The sequence below is a fragment of the Sarcophilus harrisii genome, chromosome 1 (assembly GCF_902635505.1).
Source record: "Sarcophilus harrisii chromosome 1, mSarHar1.11, whole genome shotgun sequence".
NCBI lineage: Eukaryota > Metazoa > Chordata > Mammalia > Dasyuromorphia > Dasyuridae > Sarcophilus > Sarcophilus harrisii.
In genome coordinates this window covers 690,900,007-690,915,293 of record NC_045426.1, presented here as the reverse complement: position 1 = coordinate 690,915,293, position 15,287 = coordinate 690,900,007, and positions in this window count along the sequence as shown.

The window sequence follows — 15,287 nt, the reverse complement described above, 5'->3', positions numbered from 1 at the left end:
AAATTTAAATAAAGATTTGAATTCAAATCCAGCCTCAGATACTTCCTAGCTATATGACCCTAGGCAACTCACTTAATCTTTGTCTGACTCATCTACAAAAACGAGTTTCCTCATCTGTAAAATGGAGTTAACAATACCAGTCTGAGTTGTTGTTAAGATCAAAAGCATTGAAAATGAGTTTACAAACCTTAAGATGATACATAAATGCTAGTTATTATTGTTATTGCTTTGTGCCATCAGAGATGTTAAATGAGTTTCATCTTGTACAAATTGAAAGTGACCTTAATAAATAAAGAGCTCCAGTTCTACATGGAAACTGACCACCAAAGATCGCTCTGGGCAGTATTCAATAGAAGCCCAGGACCCAGAAACAGCCCATCTTCCATTACCTACCTGTGTGACTTTGTCCAATCACTTCCTTTCTTTGAATCTCAGTTGGCTCATCTATATCAGGAATAATATCCTTCCCTACCAGGACTGTGGTGATGGTCCCTTGAGATAATGAATTTGAAAACACAAAAAAGAAACCCAAAAAACTAAAGAATGATTAAATATGAGAAGCTGTTATTCCACAAACCAGAAATCCTGGGTTAAAAGGAAGGAAACTCCATCAATGACATATTCAACTCTTCATGACCCATTTTGGAGTTTTCATGGCAAACATACTAGAGTGGCTTTCCATTTCCTTCTCCAGGTTTTTTAACAGATGAGAAAACTGAGGCAAACCAGTAACTTGACCAAAGTCACACAGCTAATGTCTACAGCAGAATTTGACCTCAGGAAGATGAGTCTTCCTGATTCCAACCTTGAGGTTCTAAACACTGTGCCTCTTAGTTGTCCACAAAACAGTAAAGAAGATTCATGACTTGTTTTTTCCCTTCTACGTTGTCTGATTTGAGAGCTTTAAAAGTTCTGGGACTGTACGGACAGTCACACACACACACACACACACACACACACCACACACACCATACATATTTCATCTTTGTCCATTTAAAAAAAAAAGTTAACAATATCATTTGATTTTATATCACTCTCCTCTCCCTTTGGGCAGTGGATGGAGCACCAGGACTGGAGTCAAGAAAATGACTTCAAATTTAGCCTCAGATATTTACTGCCTGTGTGATCCTGGGCAAGTCACTTAACCCTGTTTGCCTCAATTTCCTCATCTGTAAAATGAGCTGAATGAGAGACTGAACAACAATTCCCCTCTTCCATATTTTTAGAAACAAAGATGAAAAAAAATACAGGGGGACAAAAAGCAGTTTAACAAAACCAAGCAGCATGTAACAATGGAGAAGAGTCTAATTTGGGTCAGAGGACCTGCGTTCAAATCCACCCTTGGTCTTTCACACACCTATCTAATCTCAGACAAATTGATTAACTTTTCCGGGTTTCAGTTTTCTCACCTATAAGATAAAGAGGTAGGATTAGATGGCCTCTGGGGTCCTTTCCAGGTATATAGCTAAGAATGTGTGATTTTGTGACAGTGTATGCAGTAGTTTGGACTAGTAGTCTCCACTTCTGCAAAAGACAGAGACAGAGGATGAATTAGGTGAATTTTCTCAGTTCTTTTAGGAAAGAGCTCAGCTGTTTCACCAATTTATTATTCTTAAAAGCTTCAGATTCAGTGGAGGAAAGATCCTGAGTGTGAAAGTGGTATGAGATGCTTAAGTATGCAAGTGAAAAAGTTCGTATGTTCTCGTTCTGTCTCTTTCTGTGTCTCTGTCTCTCTCTCTCTGTCTCTCTCTGTCTCTCTCTCTGTCTCTCTCTCTCTCTCTCTCTCTCTCTCTCTCTCTCTCTCTCTCTCTCTCTCTCTCTCTCTCTCTCTCTCTGCCTCTGTCTCTGTTTCTCTCTGTCTGTCTCTGTCTCTCTGTCTCTATCTCAGTCTGTATGTCTCTGTGTATGTCTCTCTCTCGGTCTTTGTCTTGCTCTGTGTGTGTCTCTGTTTCTGTCTTTCTCTCTGTAGCTATCTCTCTGCCTCTCTGTCTCTTTCTGTGTCTCTGTCTCTCTCTCTCTGTCTCTCTCTGTCTCTCTCTCTGTCTCTCTCTCTCTCTCTCTCTCTCTCTCTCTCTCTTCCCCTCCTTCCTTCCCTCCCTCTCCCTCTGTCTCTCCCTTTCTCCCTCTCTCACTTTGCTTATTCTCGCTTCCCTTCCTAAAAGCTCAAAGTTTCCTATTTGTTTTTCCAACATTTGTTTTATTCTTTGGGGTCTGGGGGAAGGGGAAGGACTGGCAAAGGTAATCAGTTTTCGGACTTAAGATAAAAAATAGCAGGAAAGGGTCGACTTGACTCCTTATAATTAATGGGGCAGCTTGTAATAGGATTCTCCTGCCTCCGGCGCTCCCCGGGCACACCTTTTTACATAAGATATTGCCCACGATGGAGTGGCAGGGCTGTGATTTATGGGGTTCCCTGCTCCAGAAAGCCTCTCCCGGGGTTGCCCGACCAGCAGAATTTATCAGGGACCTTGGAAACAAAGCAAAGAGACTTCCCGTGGCATTTTGGTAGCGTTTGCAAAGCCCCACCACCGGGGAAGGGAGAGAGCGGCGGGGCAGGGCCGGAGCCGCGGAGCTGGGCTCAGGCCAGGGAGCTTTCCCAGTCACCGGGGCTCTGCTCCAAAGCGGGGAGACCAGGGCCAGCAACGAGAAGGCGCGTGTGGGGAAGAGGGAGAAGTGGAAAGCGAACGGAGCGCAGGAAACAGCAGGGCCGGGACACCTTTAGCACACCTGGGGTCGCACCAGGAGGGGTCTCAGAACGGGGAGTGTCTGAGCTGGGAGGGGCCTTTCAAATGAGAAAGTCGGAACTGGGAAGCCACTCCCTAAAAAATAAATAAAGAGAGAGAGAGAGAGAGAGAGAGAGAGAGAGAGAGAGAGAGAGAGAGAGAGAGAGATAATGTTTTAAATTATTTGCCTGCTTGTGACCCTCACGAGTAGCCCCCACGCACCCCCACCCTTCGACTCCCATCCCTGGGCTTAACGCTGCTGTGTCTCCTGACCAGAACGTGCTCCTGCCTCAGCTCCTGGATTCTTCCCAACTTCCTACCCCCCAGCATCTCCAGGACGACCTCCATATTCCCAATTCTTCACGCTGCCCCCCTGCCTTCCTCTCTGAAGTCACCTTCCACCTTGGTCCTCTGAGTGCCTGCTCAGGGACCCCACATCTACCTCGTTAGAACTGCAGCTCTTTCTGCCCAAAGGGCTGTCAAACTGTGCGTGTCCTTTGACCCAGCAGTGTCTCTACTGGGCTTGTATCCCAAAGAGATCTTAAAGGAGGGAAAGGGACCCACGTGTGCAAAAATGTTTGTGGCAGCTCTTTATGTAGTGGCCAGAAACTGGAAACTGGAGACTGAGTGGATGCCCATCAGTTGGAGAATGAGTGAATAAGTTAATGGTGTATAAATCTGAGGGAATATTATTGTTCTGTAAGAAACGACCAGCAGGATGATTTCAGAGAAGCCTGGAGAGACCTACATGAACTGATGCTAAGTGAAATGAGCAGAACCAGGAGATGTTATACGGGCAATAACAAGATTATACAATGGACGTGGCTCTTTTCTACAATGAAGTGATTCAGATCAGTTCCAATGATCTTGGGATGAAGAGTCATCCATACCCAGAGAGAGGATTGTGGGAACTGAGTATGGAGCATAACATGATATTTTCACTTTTTTGTTGTAATATGCTTGCATTTTGTTTTCTCTCATTTTTTCTTTTTGATCTGATTTTTCTTGTGCAACATGATAATTGTGGAAATATGTATAGAAGAATGTTTTTTAAAAAGAACTACAGTTCTTTGAGCACCAGTACTGGCTTCCTTTGTGTCTCCAGCACTTAGTGAAGTACTTATACCTTGCAAGTAGTAAGCACTTAGCAAATGGTTGCTGATTGACTAAATATTAGAAAGCTCAGGAATAATAGGACATACAATATAGGATGTCAGAGCCGTTTGGGATTCTCCTGAGATGCTAGTCCTGTCAGACATTCTCAGTTTTATCAGAGGAGAAAATTCAGACCCAAAGAGAGAAAGGCCAAGGTCACACAGGGAACAAAATCAGAACCACTACTTTGTCACAGTAGGAGGACAACTAGGGTTCTCTCCATTTTCCCTAGACCAGGCTCAAAAGACAATAGGAAGCACTTGGTATATAATAACTTTGGATATGAAAGGAGTCTCAAAGTTCATCTAATTTAACTTCCTAATCATATAAATGAGGACATTGATCTCCAACACCTTCCCATGGTTGGATCAGTAGAATGGAACCTCCCTGTAGATAGGCAGAGTTTATTTTTTATTTTCATTCCCCAGAACAGAGGTTCAAATATGGCAGGTGCTTAATTAATGCTCGCTCCCAGATTTCAAATTGTAAGAGACATTAGATACCACCTAGTCCTGCCCCCTCCCCTGCCTTTTACAGATCCGGAAATGGATGGACGCTTACCAAGTATTCAGAGTGAGGGTGGTGGTGCTGATAGAAGTAATGGCGAATCTCTCAAAGTCAGTAATTTTTCCCTTTTATCTCATTATTGCACATCTTTAAGTGAAAGTAAGAGCTGGGAAGCAGCAATATTTAAGAGAAAGGAAAGGGAGAGGGGAAATAAACATTTATTAAGCACCTATTGTATGCTATGTGTAAAGTGTAAAGCACTTTACAAGCATTATCTCATTTGATCTTCACAACCCACTGAGGTAGATGCTAATATGATAGTCAAACTGAGTCAGGTAGAGTTTAAGTGACATTTTCAGGGTTATACAGCAAGGAAGTATCTGAAGGTAATTTTGAATTCAAATCTTCCTGACTCTGCCCCATGCTCACTGTTTGATCTTGGGCAAGGTCATTCATTCAAACAATAGAAATATACTAACTGCTTTTTTTTTAATATTTTTTTTATTTAATAGCCTTTAATTTACAGGATATATACATGGGTAACTTTACAGCATTAACAATTGCCAAACCTCTTGTTCCAATTTTTCACCTCTTACCCCCCCACCCCCTCCCCTAGATGGCAGGATGACCAGTAGATGTTAAATATATTAAAATATAACTTAGATACACAATAAGTATACATGACCAAAACATTATTTTGCTGTACAAAAAGAATCAGACTCTGAATTATTGTACAATTAGCTTGTGAAGGAAATCAAAGATGCAGGTGTGCATAAATATAGGGACTGGGAATTCAATGTAATGGTTTTTAGTCATCTCCCAGAGTTCTTTTTCTGGGTATAGCTAGTTCAGTTCAAAGATGCAGGTGTGCATAAATATAGGGACTGGGAATTCAATGTAATGGTTTTTAGTCATCTCCCAGAGTTCTTTTTCTGGGTATAGCTAGTTCAGTTCATTACTGCTCCATTAGAAATGATTTGGTTGATCTCGTTGCTGAGGATGGCCTGATCCATCAGGACTGGTCATCATCTAGTATTGTTGTTGAAGTATATAATGATCTCCTGGTCCTGCTCATTTCACTTAGCATCAGTTCGTGTAAGTCTCTCCAGGCCTTTCTGAAATCATCCTGTTGGTCATTTCTTACAGAACAGTAATATTCCATAATTTTCATATACCACAATTTATTCAGCCATTCTCCAACTGATGGACATCCATTCAGTTTCCAGTTTCTAGCCACTACAAAAAGGGCTGCCACAAACATTCGTGCACATACAGGTCCCTTTCCCTTCTTTATAATCTCTTTGGGATATAATCCCAGTTATACTAACTGCTTACACCTTTCATCACCTCCCATGTCTGTGGCATTTGTTGTTGTTCACTCATTCAATCATATCCAACTCTTCATGACCCCAGTTGGGGTGTTCTTAGGATATATATTGGAATGGTTTGCCATTCTCCAGCTCATTTTACAGATGAGGAAACTGAGGCAAATCAGATTAAACGACTTGCCCAGAGTCAGACAACTCAGATCTGCACCTGGTACTTAATCCACTGTGCCATCTAACTGCTCTCTAAGGGTTAGAGAATGTAAACATTATCTGCATTTTACAGATAGTCATATGAACCTCAGAGAAGTTAAACCATGTGCCCAAAGTCACACAGATGGTGTCAGAGCGGAAAAAGCTAAAGTGGACTTGTTTGGGTCATATAATCACTCTGTGTGAGAGGCAGGACTAGAACTCAGATCTTCCTGATTTAGGAATCAGTTCTTTACCCATTATACCACACTGCCTCTTTTAAGTGAGGAGATTTCACATAATAGGGACAGAACAATTTTTAAATCTCTGCCTTGGAGTCACAGCTGGTTCCTGGGCAGAATCTGAGAGACAGATATGGACGTGAAATCTGGGGAGAAAGAGAAAAAAAGGGGGTCACATCAACCTTTTCCCCTTTAGTTATGGGACGCCTTTGGATGGCAAGCCAGCCCCGCCTGATAGAGCTGGAGTCTGCCTCTATCTGATGGGCCAGTCATTGTGTCCCGTATGTGCCCAGGCTTGCAGCTCTGTGCTGATTAAGCAGCCCCAGAAGTGGAAACGAGTGAATTCACAGCCTCCCTGCACTAGGAAACAGGTGATGGAAAGCCTGCTGCTTATTTTAATTCCCTCTTATTTGCCTTCTATTCTATTTTAAGAAAATGTCCTTTGACTTGCTGTGTTATCACATGTCTGGGTCTGGCTGGTCAAGGAGGGAAGATTCAGGAGAAAAGGAGAGCTTGTGAGCAGTGATTTTGAAGAGATGATGAACCCAATAGGGTGTAAGAATATGAGTGTAGCAACAGGCATATGAGAGAAACCGAGATAGAGACAGGGAAGGGGAGGCAAGGCAAGGGGAAATTAGAGACATTTTCCATTTTGGATCTATGAAAATGGCAAATCCAGAGAGTTTTAAGCAGTCTGTTCATGGCTCAAAAGTAAACAAGCAGAAAGACCTGGATGCCCTGGTTCTCTTCTAACAGTCCATATCATATGGTCCAAGGGAATAACTATCTATCTTGAATGGACATCATCTTCACAGAACTTCCCTCTATGGAGCAGGAAAGTATCATCACTTCCATTATATGGATAGATTTAAGCCCCTCCTTAATAATAATATCATCATCCAACTAACATTTATATGGTACCTACTGTGTGCTAGACACTGTGCTAAGCATTCAATAATTATTATCTCATTCAATCCTCACAACAATCCTGAAAGGCAGACATTATTATTATCTCCATGAGGAAGATAAAGGTTAAGGGATTCATCCAGGATCACACATCTAGGAAGGTGTTAAGGTCAAATTTGAACTCAGGTTCTGTACTCTCTATCCACTGCATCACCTTGGCAACTCATTCACTTGTTCAACTATTGGACTTCTTACTTTCCTCCCAGACGAGGTCCTCTGGATTTCTCCATCCTGTCCCAGGAACCTCTTCATTCTATTGGATCACATCAGCCCTGGAACTCCCACCCAAGCAGTACTTTCTGACCCTGGGGCCTCTCCCTTCCTCTGATTGGAAGGTTTAGACCTCTTCCAAAAGCTTCAGGGAGCCTGAGTCAGTTTTCTCTTCCAGCCATAACTCTGGATTTCTCCATCATGCCCACAAACATGTTTCCTTTTGTATGTTGTTCTCTTCCACTAGACTGTAAACTCCTTGAGGAGAAGAACTCTTTCATCTTTCTTTATACCCTCAACATTTAGCACAGTACCTAGTACATAGAACTTAATATTTATTGTCTTAGGCACCTCTCAGTATGGAGTTGAATAGAATAGGATATTAAAAACACAAAGGCGGGGCAGCAAGGTGGTGCAGTGGATAGAGCACCAGCCCTGAAGTCAGGAGGACCTAAGTTCAAATCTGACTTCAGACACTTAACACTTCCTTGGGACCCTGGGCAAGTCACTTAACCCCAATTGCCTCAGCAAAAAAAACCAAAACAAAACCAAGAAGGTGAAGTGGAAAGAGAGAATGAGTAAAGAGTCCAGCAGAAAGTAACAGCCTCTCTGGTCCCAGTTAACAGGAGCATCACTATTGCTGATTCAGTAACCTGGATGAAAGCTGTTGCCTCTTCTAAGATTATCACACACACATACCCTTCATCTGGGTTTCACATAGTACTGACTATGTGGGGGAACAATAGACACTTTAGGAAACACAGGTACACACTAGCGCACACTCAACTCAATATGTACATTCTTACCAACACATACAAGCCCAGCTGTGTCTGCCTGCCTGCACAGATTCATAAATAAACAGAGAAGCTCACCTGTGCTTCCCTAGGTATACATGAGCAAGGAGATTTACAAAGATATATATATATAATATTTCATATATATATAATTACTCAAACGTATTCATATATCAAACAAGACACTAACTATTAAGAGATAGGTAGAGAAGAGGTAACAGCCCCATTGTATTTTGCCTTGATCATGCTATAGGGGGAGATGATGGGGAGAAGGGGGATACTATTGGAGACAACAGGCTGCCCACCCATCATCTCTTGTTCTTACTACTGGACCACCTATCCTTTTTTGCTTGTCATATAATTCCTTCAAGACATCCTTTGCTCCTGTTCTTGAGATTTCCTCACTGGTTATCAGATGTAGCCTATTCATATCCACTCTGTATCTCTCCATTGCCCTCTGAGAGGTGTTCATCTTTAGTTCTTCAAAGGTAGGAGTGTTCATCATCTCAGCCATACGGCAGCATTACTAAATCATTTATAGAAAAAATAGGTCTTGGGGCAGTTAGGTGGCTCAGTGGATAGAATCTGGATTCAAGAGACCCTGAATTCAAATCTGACCTCAAACATTTGACACAACTTCTATTGCCTTGCCAAATAAAAGGAAGAAAAAGAAAAGATAGGTCTTTTGGTAGTGGGAAGTTTGTGGTCAATAGCACTTTGTAATTTATTGAAAGCAATCTAGCCCAAAGCTTCTGAGACAGTGGATCACAGCCCCATGTGGGTGTCACAAAATTATGATTTATTATCAGTAAATGTTTGATTTGTATACCCATTTTATATGCCTATGTAACCAGGGTCACACATTTCTCATGTGAAAAGAGTCATCGATGAAAAAGCCCTGATCTAGCCCACTTTGCTCCTGCCTTTCCACTGTGAACCCCAGCTCGTTATGTATCTATCCTATCCCAGATATATACACTAAGAAGCTGTACATCATGACCTTTCAGAAGCTTGTTGAAATCTGGGAAATTGACATTCTTCATTCACTCAGTCTTCCCTGTGTGGATGGCCAAGCCAGACCCCTTTGGGGATTACAGCTCTCTTCCAGCAGCAGCACTGAGTTTCTTACATGTGTCTTTTCTCCTCAGGTCAACTGTGTGTAAGGATCAGATAAGAGGAAGGAAGCAGGCCTCAGAGGCACCATGCTCACTGGACAAAGATATGAAGATTGATTTTTTTATGATCACTGGTTCAGAAGGGACCTTAGAGGTGATCTAATGCAACTCTCTCATTTTAAAAAAGAGAAATAAGTGACTTTCCAAAATCACAGTTACTGAGTGGCAGAGTAAGGATTTGAACTCAAATGTGATTTCGAATCCATCGAGTGTAGTTTCCACTAATGCACGTTGTTCCATTATTGCTTTCTCTTCCCAGCCACACTCCATGCTTTGAGGAAAAAAACAAAGATTTGACGTCTCCTCCTTTCTCAGCTCTCCATGTTAGCAGCTGGTCCATAGCAGAGGGATCCAGCTATATTTATCCCGCCCAGGAGAATTGATAGTGAAGCAGGTAGGTATATAGGAAAAGATCTTTGGCCCTTTTTTTGTGTCGGGCTGATTCATTGAATACCAGGGATGTGAGCTGGGCTGGGTGGAGGAGCAACCGAGATATGTTTGTTTCAATCCTTCTGGTCTCAGGCTTCTCCAACCAATCCCAGATGTGCCTTTCACCTGGACTCCAGGTGAAGTTTGGTCTCCTATTGTTTCCAGTGGGAATTTCAGGCTTGAGGCAGCTGGCTTGCCCTATTTCTAGATCCTGTTACTTCACTCCCATCCTCAGTGGCCGCCTCTAATTTCAGATCTAACACTCTTATTTCCAGGGAATACCCAGGACTTCAGCCCGGAGGTCATAGGGATAACCTGTACGTGGGGCTCCTGCTGATATGGTAATAGGAGAGTACAAGAATATCTGAAATATTGATATCAGAGAGATGAGTCAGGCTCTTCTGGGAATAACACCAGCAAGATAGGCTGTGGGGTGAGATCTCCAGGATGTTGGGTCAATGGCAACTTCCCATCCTCCAGTGACGGCATATGGGCCCCTGTAGGGTGAGTCTGAGATCGACCGTTAGGGAGGAATCTCCAGCAGAGATGGGGAAAGCAGACCATTCTGAACTCAAATATGTTTTGGCAACTCTCATGCTGGTATTAATACAGCCATGGCCATAAATGCTTGTATGTGTGTGTGTACAAATGGATAGATTTGTACATATTTGAATATACAAGTATCTAGGGTATATATGTCTAAGAGGCATGTGTATATATTTGTATATAAATATACATAATATATATATACACATATGTACATTAGTAAATATGTGTTTAATAAATAGTATTAGATGTTTGTGTGTATATACATATATTTCTTGGTCATTTCAAACATGTCTGATTCCTCATGTCCCCATATGGATTTTCTTGGCAAAAACACTGGAGTGGTTTGTCCTTTCCTACTCTAGATCATTTTACAGATGAGGAAACTGAGGCGAAAAGCTTAAGTGACTTGTCCAGGGTCATACAGCTAGGAAGTGTCTGAGGCTGGATTTGAACTCAGTGATTGTCCTGATTCCAGGTATACCATTCTATGCACTGTACCTCTTCTCTGCCCACATATATACATATTATGTATATATTTATAAATCCATATTAATTTCTTAGTCTACATTTGGAAAATGTCAGAATTTGAAGGAATCTCAGGAGCTATCAAATGTAATCTGCAGCTGAAAAAAAATCTCTATCATATCCCTGGGAAGTGGTCATTTCGGCTTTGCTTGAAAACTTCTGATGAGGGGGAACCCCACCCCACCCTGAGACTATCCATTTCATTTGGGGAAAGCTCTCATTGCTAGGAAGCTCCTCTTCATATCAGATCTAAAAGTTCCACTATGGAGCTCGCTCTCTCTCTCTCTCTCTCTCTCTCACACACACACACACACACACACACACACTCTCCTACTTTTGCCCTCCAAGACCAAGCAGAACTCCAGATTGTCAAAGACCATGAATGCCTAAATCACAGATTTGCATCTTGTAAGCAAAGGGGGGCAACAAGTTTTGAAGAAGATCAATAACATCATTAATCAAGCAAATGATTGATAAGTTGGTACCAATAGTCCTTGGTTAGATCAAAGTATCAGGCCCAGATAAAATACTTGATCAAGTACTAACAAAAATGGTCAATGAGATTGTTGCACCAATAACAATTATGGAGAATAAAAAAGGTAATATGGAATTTGTTTAGTACTTTTCAGTCATGTTTGACTCTTTGTGATCTCATTTTCTTGGCAAAGATATTGGAGGTTTCCTATTTCCTTTTCTAACTCATTTTACAGATAAGGGAACCAAGATAAATGCAGCTAAGTGACTTGCCCAGGACCACACAACTAATAAATAAATAAATAAAACTAAGAATCAGTGATCTAGAACACCGTGGTCTGGAACAGGGTGATCTAGACAGAAAACCATGACTTTTGGCGATCTAGAACATGGTGATCTAGAGCACAGGGCAATCTAGAACAGAATGGTCTGTCTTTGGGGGCAATCTAGAACAGGATGGTCTAGAACATGGTGGTCTGGAACAGGGTGATCTATAACAGAAAGACATGTCTTTGAGCAGGGTGGTCTAAAACAGAAAGCCAAAGTCATGATCTATTCTAGATCACCCTGTTCTAGAACACCATAGTGTTCTAGATCACCCAAAACCTATCTTTCTGTTCTAGATCACCCTGTTCCAGAGCACTGTGTTCTAGATCATCCTGTTCTAGTTCACTCCCAAAGACAGGCCTTTCTGTTCTAGATTGCCCTGTTCTAGATCGCCCTATAGTAAATAGAACTCATTTTCCTGAATTCAAATATGGCCTCAGACTGCCTCAGACCAAGACTGATTGTGTGACACTGGGTGAGTCACTTAACCCTGTTTGCCTCTATTTCTCAACTGTAAAATGAGCTGGAGAAGGAAACAGCAAACCACTCAGTGTTTTTATCAGGAAAAGCCCAAAATGAGGTCACAAAAAATCAAATTAAATGATTGAATAGCAACAATAAAGGCTTGTTGATTGATTATCAAATTTGTATATAAAATAAGGCTAGGAAGTATCATTAATATCCTGGGTCAAAGACTAAAGGCCCCAAAAGATCCTAACATCTTAGAATATTGGATCAAATCTAATAGATGGAATTTAATAGGAATAAGAGGAAGAGAAGAAGCATTTATTATTCACCCACTGTATCAGGTGCTGTGTCATTTTGATTCTCACAATAATCCTGGAAGATAGGTGCTATTATAATACCCATTTTTACAGTTGAGAAAATTGAGGCAGGCAGAGGTAAAAATGACTTGCCCAGAGCTACTCAACTGGTTGAGGGCCAGATGTGAATTCAAATCTTTCTAATTCCAGGCCAGCCAGCACTTCACTACGTTACCTTTGTTGTGGTTACTAGACAGTTAGGTAGTTCAGTAGATAAGAGCGCTGGACTTAGAATCAAAAAGACTCATTTTCATGCATTAAAATCCAACCTCAATATGTTTAAGGCTCTTTGCCTCAGTTTCCTCATCTATAAAATGAAATGGAAAAGGAAATGGCAAACTATTCCAGTATTTTTGTCAAGAACCCTAAAAGAGATCACCAAGAATTAAACATGACTGAACAATAACTTCAGATTAAAAAATTCAGTTTCATAAATATGCTGTGGATCCTAGGTTACTAAGGAGTAATTTTTTTAAAATTAAAAGACTTGAGTTTTTTTGAATGCTGTGAATTCAATGTAAGGGGTCAATATGATGGAATCTTAGGTTACATCCAGAATGGAATTGTGTCTAAAAAGGGGGATCCCTCTTCATTTTGCCCTGATCAGATCACACTTAGGTAGAGCACTATGATCAGTGCTAGGCGCTACAAAGAAGGATAATTGATAAATTGGACAATAAGGAAATCTACAATACAATAAGGATAAATCTACAATAAGGAAGTCCCCTTTTCCCTCTTAGTCCCAGAGAGCAGAAATAGAAGAAATGGGAGGGGAAGGTGGGAGAACATATCTGCTCAATATCAAGAAAACCTTCCTCATAATTAGAACTGTCGAGAAGTGAAAGGAGCAGCCTCTGTGGATGATGGGCTCCCCCTTACTAGAGGACGTTAAGGCTAGGGCACATAGTAGGTGTTTAATAGATATTTATTGAATGAGAAAATGACTACTTGTCAGTCATGACAAATGAAAAATGACTACTTATGATCACAAAGGAGTTTGATCAGACACAAATAAAACTACATAACTTCTGAAATGCCTTCCAACTCTGAGTTTGAGGGATTCTGAAATTCTCATTCCTTGGACAATCAGATACAAGTAGAGATTTGTAAAAATTAAATTGAATTCATTCCTCCTAAATATGTTTATCTGTTTTCTCCCACCCTAGGGTGCTGACCCCACCTCCTCGTTTTCCTCCTTTGTCCCCTTTGCTATCTTTTTTTCTTCCATCCCCCCTCTGATGTCTCAGCTGGGACAACTCTTCTACTACATACAAGAAAAGGCTTAACAACAGTCAATTAAGAGATGGTATTTGGGGCTGTTCTATGGCAAACAATTCTTTTCCGGTTAACCCCAATGAAGACCCAGCCTCTTATCTCCCGCTTCCCTAGAAACAGGGAAAAACACCAGCTGTAGATTCTCCCACAGTCTCTGCCAACAGTTTCCCTCCTGTCACCTGTCCAACCTGACAAAAGCTTGCCCTGATTAGAGGAAGAGGGGGAAGGAGACACTAAGATACAAAGAGACCTGTCCGGAATCCATTGCACTTGCACCCAAATCCAGAGCCTTGATCCAGTTTTACCACCAGTTTCCTGCGTGGTCTTGGGCAAGTCATTTTTATCTCTCTGAGCCTCAGTTTCCTCATCTGTAAAAAGAAGGGGTTGAATTCAATGTCCTCTAAAATCCTTCGAATTAATTCTGTGATCCCGTGATTAGTGTCTATGATGGTTTTCGGGATTCTATGATTGCTCTTTAGAGGAACCTTTCCATGCAGCTCTACCTCAGCTCGATCTCCTATGGGGCTGAGAATTGGGGGGGGGGAGGCAGAAAATATTCATATCCCAGAGAAAGAATATATTTCAATGCAGAATACACTATAGTGTATTGCTCTCCATCTTCCCCTGGGGGCCATCTGCTTGGAAGACACTTTGCTGCCCCCATGTGGCTTTGAGATGCTATTTCCCATAAAGTTTCCCCAAATTCCCCAGGCTGCTCTGTTACTGAGTAGTAAAAAGGCTGGTTCTGGGGAGCACTGATGGTCTCCCAGCAAGGCTGAGGTCCTTCAAGCAGACCCCTTTATACAAAGGTCACAGACAGTTTCTGAAAGTTATTGAAGAAGAAAGAGTCAGGGGTCTTTAATCCATTATTAGCAATCTGGGGGACTTTGGCCAAGTGGAATTGCTGACGGCAAGCATTTATTAAGCATCTGCTGTGTACCGAGCCCTACTTTTGATGCTGGGAAGGTACAGATAGACACAAATAGCCTCTGACTTCTCAACTCTCAGAGTCATGGATAAGAGAATCAGAAGGGGTAAACTGAGCCTGATTTGGGGGATAATTATATAAAATGAGACATGGGAAGGTCAGAAAATCACAGAATGTGACTTGGAAGGGAACGCCATGACCATCTAGTTCAACCAATAGCAGAAAAGAACCCCCATCTATAAAATACTCAGTGATCAAACAATTAATCCGCAAATATCTGTTAATCATTTACTGTGGCAAGTGATGATTGAACCACTCCTGAAGACCTCCAAGAAGGTCTCCATCTAGGAAAATCCATGATTATCTAGTCCAGCAACTAAAAGCAGAAAAGGACCTTCTTTATAAAATATCCAATAATTAACCAATTAATCTATAATTATTTATTAATCACCTCTTACGGCAAGTTATCATCTATTTGAAGACCTCCAAAGGGGGACAACCTTCTGCCTGTAAAGGCAGTCCATTCCACATTTCAGCTCTCATTTATTAGGATATTATTTTTTCCTGAAATAATCCAAAATCGGCCTCTTTATACTTTAATCTATCAAATAAACAAGATTTTATGTGCCAGTCACCTAATATTCTTGGTTCTGTTCTTTGGAACCAA